This window comes from Coregonus lavaretus (assembly GCF_964263955.1).
Source record: "Coregonus lavaretus genome assembly, chromosome: 29".
Taxonomy (NCBI): Eukaryota; Metazoa; Chordata; class Actinopteri; order Salmoniformes; family Salmonidae; genus Coregonus; species Coregonus lavaretus.
Window position 1 is genome coordinate 28,692,611 of NC_140016.1, and position 12,627 is coordinate 28,705,237.

A 12,627-nucleotide genomic window follows, 5' to 3' on the forward strand; every position below is an offset into this window, starting at 1 on the left:
AGATCCCTGGTGACATGTCTTGTGGGGTAAGTGTGTGTGTCAGTGCTGTGTGTAAGTAGACTATGCAAACAAAATTGAATTTCCAACACATTAATGTTTCTTATAAAAACAAGAAGTGACGCAGTCATTCTTTCCTCAACTTAGCCAAGAGAGACTGGAATGCATATTATTAATTTTAGCCCTCTGATTACATTGAAGAGCAAGACGTGCCGCTCTGTTCAGGATCAGCTGCAGCTTAACTAGGTCTTTCTTTGCAGTACTTGACCATATGACTGGACAATAATCAAGATAAGATCAAACTAGAGCCTGCAGGACTTGCTTTGTGGAGTGTGGTGTCAAAAAAGCAGAGCATCTCTTTATTACAGACAGACCTCTCCCCATTTTTACAACCATTGAATCTATATGTTTTGACCATGACAGTTTACAATCTAAGGTAACACCAACTAATTTAGTCTCCTGAACGTCTTCAACAGCCACACCATTCATTAGCAGATTCAGCTGAGGTCTAGAATTTAAGGAATGATTTGTACAAAATACAATACTCTAAGTTTCCGTGGTGTTCAGGACCAGTTTATCACTTGCTACCCATTCCAAAACAGACTGCAACTCTTTGTTAAGGGTTTCAGTGACCTACAGTAACTATCTGTGGTTTCTGATGCGTACACGGTTGAATCCGCAGCATACACAGACACACATGCTTTGTTTAATGCCAGTAGCAGGTCATTGGTAAAGAGTAGAGGGCCTAGAGGAAAGGTGACATTCTCTGCTGTCAGGTAGTCATATAATCATGAGCATTACATTTACATTTTAGTCATTTAGCAGACGCTCTTATCCAGAGCAACTTACAGTTAGTGAGTGCATATATTTTTCATACTGGCCCCCCGTGGGAAACGAACCCACAACCCTGGCGTTGCAAGCGCCTTGCTCTACCAACTGAGCTACAGGGGACCTCCGTGGTTCATTGCCCATTGACCCTTTGTACTCTCATCTAGGGGTTAAGGAGGAACTGATAAGTACTCCGTCTTTTGTATCTATTCCTTCAGAGTTGAGCACAAAAAACACCCAGAAAACACTCAGAATTGTTTATTCCCAATGCATCTCACAATGGATCGCAAATTCTTCTCTTTTGACTCAACCTGAATCATTGGTCTCTGAAGAATTAAGACTCAAGGCTAGATTGATGTTGTAATTGCAATGGTGCAACATTTGTAAAGCCAAGAACATGAAACACTATTTAATTACACTGAATTGTAAGATTGTATTACATTAATTTACCTCAGGGCCGTGCACAGACCTGCTTAACTAAGTCCCTTTCATCTTTGGTTCTATCTTGCTTAGCCCACAATGTGTGATGAGTGAGTGTGCTTCAGCAGAAAATGAAGGCTGTTAAAGCAAATAATGGAGAATTTGTCTACAGAAGCAGTAGAAAAGTATGAATTATTCCAATCATACTTTTCAACTGCTTCTGTAGTCAAATTCTCCATTATTTGTTTTAACAAAGCGTAGGCTTTCCTATTGGTCTGTTTGAATTAATTGTATGAGTTTTATGATTGGTTGCAGAAGTACCACAGGAGAATGTACCGCTGAATGGAAAGAAGGAGGAAAGCCTTTCTGTATTATTGCTGTTTGATGAAGAAGTTATCCTGACCTATGTAAATCTGGGATACATGCGATGTGTGGTGCAAGCTTATGTACAAAAGCCACTTCAATGTCATAATGTAAAGAGTTTGGCCACGTGTCAAGTGTTTGCAAACTGAATATCATTATTGAAGAGTCTGAGGATGCACAGTGTTGCAATTGTGAGGGAGGTCAAAGTAGGAAGGATCAGGGCTGTCGAGAAGGTCTCCTATGCAGAGGCAGTGCAAATTGTTGCAGCAGTGTAAGAATATTCTAAGATAAATACACAACGCAGAAGCATAGTAAGATGATCAGAACCTGATAAGCTTCTATGTTGTACACCGCAATCATCATATTAGGGATATCTAGGTGGAATGTCCACTTTTTCCTGATAATCGGGACATGCTTACTTAGGGAAATCTAAGTGAAATATCATTTTCTATTGAAACCAGGACATGTTAACTTTCACTTTTTACCCTCCGTTACAGGTTATGAGAATCTACCGTCTGAAGCTGCATCAATATCCCTTGACCCAAGGCCTGTACCTGAAACAATACAAGATCACTGGTGAAGTGTTCATTAGAGATGTCCTTATCAACCAATGGAAGGGAAGAAGAATTCCTCACTACCGGCAGGCTGTCAGAAGATACTCTCTAATAGTTATTTATTTGGGACTGATACCGGTGTGGAACAGCTGGTCACTCTTAAAGGAGTCTGTAAATGAATACCTTGCCAATAGGACGATTGATTTATAGATGGCCTGGAGCCAGTGGGTTTGACGACGAACATGTAGTGAGGACCAGCCAACAAGAGCGTACAGGTCACAGTGGTGGGTAGTGTATGGGGCTTTGGAGACAAAACGGATGGCACTGTGATAGACTACATCCAATTTGCTGAGTAGAGTGTTGGAGGCTATTTTGTAAATGACATCGCCGAAGTCAAGGATCGGTAGGATAGTCAGTTTTACGAGGGCATGTTTGGCAGCATGAGTGAAGGAGGCTTTGTTGCGAAATAGGAAGCCGATTCTAGATTTAACTTTTGATTGGAGATTCTTTATGTGAGTCTGGAAGTTGAGTTTACAGTCTAACCAGACACCTAGGTATTTGTAGTTGTCCACATACTCTAGGTCAGACCCGTTGAGAGTGGTGATTCTAGTCGGGTGGGCGGGTGCCAGCAGCGTTCGATTGAAAAGCATGCATTTAGTTTTACTAGTGTTTAAGAGCAGTTGGAGGCTACTGAAGGATTGTTGTATGGCATTGAAGCTCGTTTGGAGGTTTGTTAACACAGTGTCCAATGAAGGGCCAGATGTATACAAAATGGTGTCGTCTGCGTAGAGGTGGATCTGAGAGTCACCAGCAGCAAGAGCGACATCATTGATATACACGGAGAAAAGTGTCGGCCCAAGAATTGAACCCTGTGGCACCCCCATAGAGACTGCCATAGGTCCAGACAACAGGCCCTCCGATTTGACACACTGAACTCTATCTGAGAAGTAGTTGGTGAACCAGGCGAGGCAGTCATTTGAGAAACCAAGGCTATTTAGTCTGCCAATAAGAATGCGGTGGTTGACAGAGTCGAAAGCCTTGGCCAGGTCGATGAAGACGGCTGCACAGTACTTTCTATTATCAATCGCGGTTATAATATCGTTTAGGACCTTGAGCGTGGCTGAAGTGCACCCGTGACCAGCTCGGAAACCGGATTGCATAGCGGAGAAGGTACGGTGGTATTCGAAATGGTCGATGATCTGTTTGTTAACTTGGCTTTCGAATACTTTCGAAAGGCAGGGCAGGATGGATATAGGTCTGTAGCAGTTTGGATCTAGAGTGTCACCCCCTTTGAAGAGGGGGATGACCGCGGCAGCTTTCCAATCTCTGGGGATCTCAGTAATAGGGGTTGCGACAATTTCGGCGGCTAGTTTTAGAAAGAAAGGGTCCAGATTGTCTAGCCCAGCTGATTTGTAGGGGTCCAGATTTTGCAGCGCTTTCAAAACATCAGCTGTCTGAATTTGTGTGAAGGAGAAGCGGGGGGGGGGGGGCATGGGCAAGTTGCAGCAGAGGGTGCAGAGTTGGTGGCCGGGTTAGTGGTAGCCAGATGGAAAGCATGGCCAGCTGTAGCAAAATGCTTGTTGAAATTCTCGATTATTGTAGATTTATCGGTGGTGAGTAATGCAAGATATGTAAACATTATTAAAGTGACTAGTGTTCCATTTATTAAAGTGGCCAGTGATTTCAATAGGCAGCAGCAGCCTCTAATGTGCTAGTGATGGCTATTTAACAGTCTGATGGCCTTGAGATTGAAGCTGTTTTTCATTCTCTCGGTCCCAGCTTTCATGCACCTGTACTGACCTTGCCTTCTGGATGATAGCGGGGTGAACAGGCAGTGGCTCGGGTGGTTTATGTCCTTGATGATCTTTTTGGCCTTCCTGTGACATCGGGTGCTGTAGGTGTCCTGGAGGGCGGGTAGTTTGCCCCCGGTAATGCGTTTGGCAGACTGCACCACCCTCTGGAGAGCCCTGCTGTTGCGGGAAGTGCAGTTGCCGTACCAGGCAGTGATACAGCCCAACAGGATGCTCTTAATCCTTTGATTGGGTGGACAACATGTCAGTTTATGCTGCAAGAGCTCTGATAGGTTGGAGGATGTCCTCTGGAAGTTGTCATAATTACTGTGTAAGTCTATTGAAAAAGTAAATGTACCCAGAGGAGGACGGAAATTAGCTCTACTAATAACACAATGGTGCTATTGAGGCTACTGTAGACCTTCATTGCAAAAAAGTGTGTTTTAATCAATTATTTGGTGATGTGAACATATTTAGTATAGTTTTATCTAAAAAGGATAACTTTTTAAATGTTTCATTATTTTTATTGTTATGAAATTCACTTTGGAGGTTGGTCCTCCCCTTCCTCTTATGATGAGCCTCCACTGATGCAGTCTCTGTGTTAAGGTATTAGCTGTAAATATCCTGAGTACACTTGTGTTTGTCTGTGTGGCCTTGAAGACAGTGAGATAATTCTTGTTTTGTATCTATTGTCTATTGCTACATTTAAGGGCTTCCCTATTTATTGCATGTGCACTTTAGTCTGCTAAGACATTTTGATATTTTATCCTTATTGAATACTGTGAGAGCTTTGCTGTGCTTTCCACTAGAATCTGGTTTGCTGTGTTTTCCACCTGTTTGCTGTTCTGACTAAGATACTTGAACATTGCATGTAACCACTAAATTATCATACTAAAGACTGAGATGCACTGTAACTTGCCATTTTGGTGCGATTCCAAGCACACCCAGTACAGCCCTGTTAGTACATTTTAACCAGATCTTTGTAATAAAACTATATTTTTGACATCCCTGTGTTGTGTGCATTCCATTCTGGTACCCAGTTCAGGTCTCTTGACCCTTTCCTATCCTAGTACCTGTAATATTAACAGCACATACTTTGCTTGAAAGGTCAACTTTTTTTGTGAATTTGTTTGGTGTTTGTTAATATTAGTGCACAATACCAGCCATGTGTTCTGAGTTCCCCTTTGCTTTTCAATCCATGTTATCTATTAAAAACAAACTACATTTTAAGTGAAGCAGGCATTGGTCTGAAGCTGAAAAAGAATGAAATTCACATGAGCTGTGGTGCTCATGTGAATTTCATTCTTTTTCAGCTTCAGACCAATGCCTACTTCACTTAAAATGTAGTTTGTTTTTATTAGATAACATGGATGCCTATTCTATCCATGCTCTACCAAGGTTTTCCAGCACACAGCATTGACCTACTACAGTAGGTATTGTACTTCAAACTTTGTATGCAGGTTGCTTGAAGAGGAAACATTCAATGTGCCAGTGGATGAGAGGGCACATTAGACGTGGCTTCAGTTCATGTCAGGAGAGAGTTGACAATGGTAGTGGAGTGGTCATCACCTCTTAATCAGGGAACAGGAGGGGACTTAGCTGTAAATACAAATAGCAGATACATTCCATTACAGCTGCGCCATCGTAGGTTTGAACAACAAGTTTTTCCATGAAGTTAAACTCAGACATCTCAAAATTCACAAAGTGAAACAGACCGCGCATCTCGCCCACTTGACACATCAAAGTAGCCCAGGAAACGTTCCTGAATAAAGCCCTGATCATCCACATACCTGACGATAACTGACAACTGCAAGCAGACTGGTGGCACCATAGGTCCCAGAGTGGTGGGGCAGTGTTTACCCCCTGGGGCCTGGAGTATATCCTTATCTGTTAACCTAACCAGGGAAGCTCTAGACCCTATAAGGTAAAAGTGGTTGTCCCACTGGCTATCATAAGTTGAATGCACCAATTTGTAAGTTGCTCTGGATAAGAGCGTCTGCTAAATGACGTAAATGTAAATGTATGACAGTGATTCATCAGTTGTAAAAAGGTTTTATAAAAACTGAAAACCCTGTCAAACTGGAGCAACCTTATACTTGTTCATATTCATTTTATTTAGACTAGATTAGGAGGGGGATTTATTCTACCCAGACACAGAGACAACAACTGCTATACAATAGAACTCACAGGGCTGAGCTTGCTTTATGAATGTTTGCATCATGCAGGCCTATGCAACTGTAGGCCTTATAAAAAATTAACTCATATCTGTCGTCACTATTATGTTGATTGATTCATTCCAGTTAATAATTTTGGATTTAAAAAGTATAGGCAGCCTAGCCAGCTCAATTTTGAATATAAACCAAATTTGTTCACATTCACATTTTCTCCTGACACACAAATTGACTTTAAATATATAAAGTTACCAATTAGTTTATCCTGACCAAATGGACAACGCACATACGCTGTATGCAGCTGCACTTATTAGTAGCCTACAGTTGATCAGACTGAAAGATAGTATTGTTTTCATCCCATACAGCATGTCAGATCTCTAATGTTTAGGTGTGGCCTAGGTTGCTGCAACATTTATGTAATGAGTTTTTGCTTGTGTCTGTCCGGAGTGATTTTGTGTTATCATCTTTGCTAAATAAATACCGGCGGAAAGTGGAAAGCCTACTTGAGCGCGCGAAAAAATGCGCTGCATCAACCTCTCTCTTTAATCTAACTTTTAATGGATGATACGATGGAAGCTATCAAATCATTCTGAATTGATTTCGACGTCCCAGAAAAGACAGTTGAAAGTTCCATATGTCCATCAAGTAAAGCATCGTAATGTGCAATTACCGCTGCAAGCTCCTTGTAGTTGCCCTTGTTAGTGGAACCTTCCCTCTTGTCGTGTCCTCTAAAAGCCTATTCTTGCATGCCAAAAACGCAGTGGTGTTGATAAGCCGCTTGAGAACATACCTGTTTCTTCTTACTTTCTCATTGTGTTGCACAGTTTGAATACGCAGTCCTTCATCATGATTGATGTGGCTTTTTCCCAGAAGCTTAAATCTGATGTGGGCATTTATATGCTTCCTGCTTTTGTTTTGTTTTGCAGTTTAGCTGAATGATGGATGTTCTTCAGGCCAATTTACAACCCCTCTCCTAAAAGCAGGCAAGGCCAGCAATACAGGCGGCTTGATGAAAGGCATTGAACGCCCTCACCTTTTCATCCTTCTTCATGAAACTGATCTCAGGCAGAGGTCGACCCTCAGTTTTAATTCGCACCTTTTCCGTGTACCCCAGAGAATGAAAGGGGTTCTTCAACAAAAAGTCAACAAAATTGTTGGTAGTGTTGGCAGCAAAAACGGCACACTCAAGCTGGTAGCTAGCTAGCTAGCTACTGCTACTTACTACTTAAGTTAGCAAGGCAAATTGAAATAAATTGTACTAACTGGGCACAAATATAAAGTTCTAAAGCCAAGAGAACAATATATATTCTACCTCTTACGGCTCCTGTAATTTGAAGAAACTAATTTGATTGGAATAATATCCAAAAAATGCTCAACTATCACTTTTCAATCTCTATCCAATAATGTCACCAACTCACCAAGCTTCTCAACATATAATGCTCTGCGGCAAAACCACAATACAACACACTAGGTTCATTCTCTGATCCTAATCCTATGATTGGATGGACAACATGTCAGTTCATACTGCAAAAGCTTTGATTGGTTGGAGGTCGTCCTCCGGAAGTGGTCATAATTACCATGTAGGTCTATGGAAGGGGGTAAGGCCTACGATTCTCCTAGGATTTGTATTGAAGTCAATGTACCCAGAGGAGAATGTCTCCCAAGTGGACATTCTCTCTTTTTTCCCCTGACCCATCTGTTTATCTCCTCATTTGAATTCCATGCTGTCACAGTCACTAGCCCATTCAAGCTTAACATCCTTGTCATTTATCGCCCTCCAGGTTCCCTTGGAGAGTTCATCAATGAGCTTGACGCCTTGATTAGTTCCTTTCCTGAGGATGGCTCACCCCTCACAGTTCTGGGTGACTTCAACCTCCCTACGTCTAACTTTGACTCATTTCTCTCTGCCTCCTTCTTTCCACTCCTTTCCTCTTTTGACCTCACCCTCTCACCGCCCCCCCCCCTACTCACAAGGCAGGCAATACGCTTGACCTCATCTTTACTAGATGCTGTTATTCTACTAATCTCACTGCAACTCCCCTCCATGTCTCTGACCACTACTTTGAATCCTTTTCTCTCTCGCTCTCCAACACTACTCACACTACCCCTACTCAGATGGTAATGCGCCGTCGCAACCTTCGCTCTCTCTCTCCCGCTACTCTCTCCTCTTCCATCCTATCATCTCTTCCCTCTGCTCAATCCTTCTCCCTCCAATCTCCTGATTCTGCCTCCTCAATCCTCCTCTCCTCCCTTTCTGCATCCTTTTGACTCTCTATGTCCCCTATCCTCCCGGCCGGCTCGGTCCTCCCCTCCTGCTCCGTGGCTTGACGACTCATTGCGAGCTCAAAGAACAGGGCTCCGGGCAGCCGAGCGGAAATGGAAGAAAACTAGAATCCCTGCGGACGTGGCATCTTTTCACTCCCTCCTCTCTACATTTTCTTCATCTGTTTCTGCTGCTAAAGCCACTTTCTACCACTTTATATTCCAAACATCTGCCTCTAACCCTAGGAAGCTCTTTGCCACCTTCTCCTCCCTGCTGAATCATCCTCCCCCTCCCCTCCCTCCTCCCTCTCTCTGGATGACTTCGTCAACCATTTTGAAAAGAAGGTTGACGACATCCGATCCTCGTTTGTTAAGTCAAATGACACTGCTGGTCCTGCTCACACTGCCCTACCCTATGCTTTGACTTCTTTCTCCCCTCTCTCTCCAGATGAAATCTTGCGACTTGTGACGGCTGGCCGCCCAACAACCTGCCCGCTTGACCCTATCCCCTCCTCTCTTCTCCAGACCATCTCCGGTGACCTTCTCCCTTACCTCACCTCGCTCATCAACTCATCCTTGACCGCTGGCTATGTCCCTTCCGTCTTCAAGAGAGCGAGAGTTGCACCCCTTCTCAAAAAAACAACACTCAATCCCTCTGATGTCAACAACTACAGACCAGTATCCCTTCATTCTTTTCTCTCCAAAACTCTTGAGCGTGCCGTCTTTAGCCAACTCTCTTGCTATCTCTCTCAGAATGACCTTCTTGATCCAAACCAGTCAGGTTTCAAGACTGGTCATTCAACTGAGACTGCTCTTCTCTGTGTCACGGAGGTTCTCCGCACTGCTAAAGCTAACTCTCTCTCCTCTGCTCTTGTCCTTCTAGACCTGTCTGCTGCCTTTGATTCTGTGAACCATCAGATCCTCCTCTCCACCCTCTCTGAGTTGGGCATCTCCGGCGCTGCTCACTCTTGGATTGCGTCCTACCTGACCGGTCGCTCCTACCAAGTGGGGTGGCGAGAATCTGTCTCCGCACCACGTGCTCTCACCACTGGTGTCCCCCAGGGCTCAGTTATAGGCCCTCTCCTATTCTCGCTATACACCAAGTCACTTGGCTCTGTCATATCCTCACATGGCCTCTCCTATCATTGCTACGCAGACAACACACAACTAATCTTCTCCTTTCCCCCTTCTGATAACCAGGTGGCGAATCGCATCTCTGCATGTCTGGCAGACATATCAGTGTGTATGACGGATCACCACCTCAAGCTGAACCTCGGCAAGACGGAGCTGCTCTTCCTCCCGGGGAAGGACAGATTGTAGAGTGGTTATCCCACTGGCTATAGGGTGAATGCACCAATTTGTAAGTCGCTCTAGATAAGAGCGTCTGCTAAATGACGTAAATGTAAATGTAAATGTATATGAGGATAGAAGCTAGCTGTCCTCCTGCTACACCATGGTGCTACCCCAGAGAGTGCTATTGAAGTTACTATAGACCTTCATTGCAAAACAGTGTGTTTTAATCAGTTATTTGGTGACACATATAGTTTAGTTTTATCTAAAAAGGATAACTTATTTTAGTGTTTCACTATTTAAAAAAAAGGACATTTCACTGAGGAGGCTGGTCCTCCCCTTCCTCCTCTGAGGAGCCTCCACTGCATAGAAGCAGTGTTCTGCTAATTTAACAATATGCACCTTCAGGGACGGCCTGTTCAATAGGGCGATATGGGCGACGCACTGCCAAACGGGAAAAGGAAGGGATTTTTTTTCTAATCAATTATATCACGGCAACAGTAGTTATCAGTGTTGTAATCTGATCTGACTGCCACTAAATGTCAAATCAGGCTAAAGTCGTGCTTCAAATGGCCCCGCCCGTTTTTTGGGGCGATTTCAGTCAAGTTGAAAATCGCCCAGAAGTCTCTCATAGCCTGTCATGTAAAATCTATTTTTTTCAAATTTCAAAGCTTTCAATACAATCTCTATGGGCTTCTGTGGGCTTGCACTTACGCGCTTTCGTCATACGTGACGTAACCATGAACGTAACTAAGAAAATAGCGGCTAGCAGCGTCTCTGTTGCGACCTGCAGTGTGGCGTTATTTTATGTTTTTAATTTGTACACTTAGTTTACAAACATTCTGCCAACCATGGATTTCCAGTGGTGGGTTTTGGACTGATCTTGTTGATCGTGTACATACCCGCTACGAACTGACTAAATAATGAAAACGCTGCTGGCAGCGGAATCCAATACAGCTGGGAGACTTGGCTGGATGACAGAGTCCCGGAGAAGTGGAGCCGGCCGGCTTCACCCTGGTCAGAGCGGACCGCGATCTGACAGTCACAGATCGATCCTGGTAAGAGAGCGACTCTGTACCCCGACATTGAACTGCTTTCTGTGTCACTGCGACCTTACTATCTGCCCCGTGAGTTCCCCCAATTGTTTGTTACCGTTGTGTACTGTTGATAATCACAAGTTTACTGGAGAACTGAGACCAAGTAGAGACTTTGGACAGGGTGGATATGGTATAATAAAGGCAGTTTATTCAGAGGTAAAGATATCTGGAATCGCGTGCACGGACTCGTTCGTCAAACTCTTAGGGAGCTATCTGAAGAGAGCCCCGAAAACATTGTGCAGACATTTTATACAATAAATGATGTGGGTTGAATCTAGTAGTTCTGATCTTCTGATTGGTCCTGATGAGTTGGGCGAGGTCCCCTCCACTGTTGCATTGGCTCTGAGTCGGGTTCTCTGTCTTCAAATGTTCAGCCTAAAGAGAGGGGATTTTTGTGTGTGTGTGTGTGTGTGTTTAACAGTGATGATGTGTGTGTGTGTGTGTGTTATCAGTGATGATGTGTGTGTGTGTGTGTGTGTGTGTGTGTGTGTGTGTCCTCAGAGCAAGAACTCGTGAGTTGGAAGAACTGAGAGACCTATGGCGTGGGTGTTGTCCTTGGCCACCTGCTGACAAGGCTGACAAGATAGGACTGTTATAGGATAGGAACAGCATTGATTGAAAACAAACGCCCAACACAAAATGGGTCATGCACAAGATTTTAGTCAGACCAAGCTATAACATTATATATTTACTACGACAGTACATTCAACCAAAAGCTAATATAACAAAGGCATCAGAGATTATTTATAATCTGTCACAGAAACTGGAATCCATCTCCCCAGATCAGTCAATAAATGCTTCTGGTATTGACTTATATGCTGCCCCTGTCTTCATGTTGTTGCTGGACATATCTTTTTTTAAATGTGTGTAGGTCACCTAAATCATCAGAAAAATTGCCCCTCCTGAGAATTTTTTCAGGAGCCGCCACTGTGCACCTTTCATTGTTATTCCCAGCGGATACAGATAGTGTGACTATTGGGATTGTGTCTGGTGGTAATGGGGCTACCTTGGTACCGTGTCAGAGTGGTCATACCTTCCTGTGTGGTGTCCCATTTTGAACAGGAGTTCCCTGATCCTGGTGCAGAATACACACAGTTTATCCCTCCCCATATTGACTGATAACATTCAATTCAATAATAAAAAAAGACAATACAAGTAAATGTTGTGTCTAGTAAAAACGTTAATGCCAGGACCAGGACTCTCTCTATTCAGAGACATCAGTACCAAGCCCATTTGTCAGTCTGGATTTCATTGCATCATCTTGCAAATCTCTGTGTGCTGGCTCCATACATGTTTCTGCGAACACATACAGTGCCTTGCAAAAGTATTCATCTCACTTGCCGTTTTTCCTATTTTGCTGCATTACAACCTGTAATTTAAATGGATTTTTATTTGCATTTCATGTAATGGACATACACAAAATAGTCCAAATTGGTGAAGTGAAATGATAAAAATAACTTGCACCATTAAATCCATTATAAAAAAATGGAAAGACTGTGATACCACAACAAACCTGCCAACAGAGGGCCGCCCACCAAAACTCACGGACCAGGCAAGGAGGGCATTAATCAACAAAGATACCAAAGATCACCATGAAGGAGCTGCAAAGCTCCACAGTGGAGATTGGAATATCTGTCCATAGGACCACTTTTGTCACGGATGCCGCCAAGGCTGCTCCTCCTCCTTGCTCGGGCATGCTTCAGCGTTCGTCGTCCCCGGAGTACTAGCTACTACCGCTTGATGTTTTCGATGTTTGTTTTGTCATGTCTAGTTGGTACACCTGTTTCGTATTCTGTATTGATTATGTCACCTATAAATTCCCCTGTTTTATGTTTGCCTTTGTATGTTATTGTCC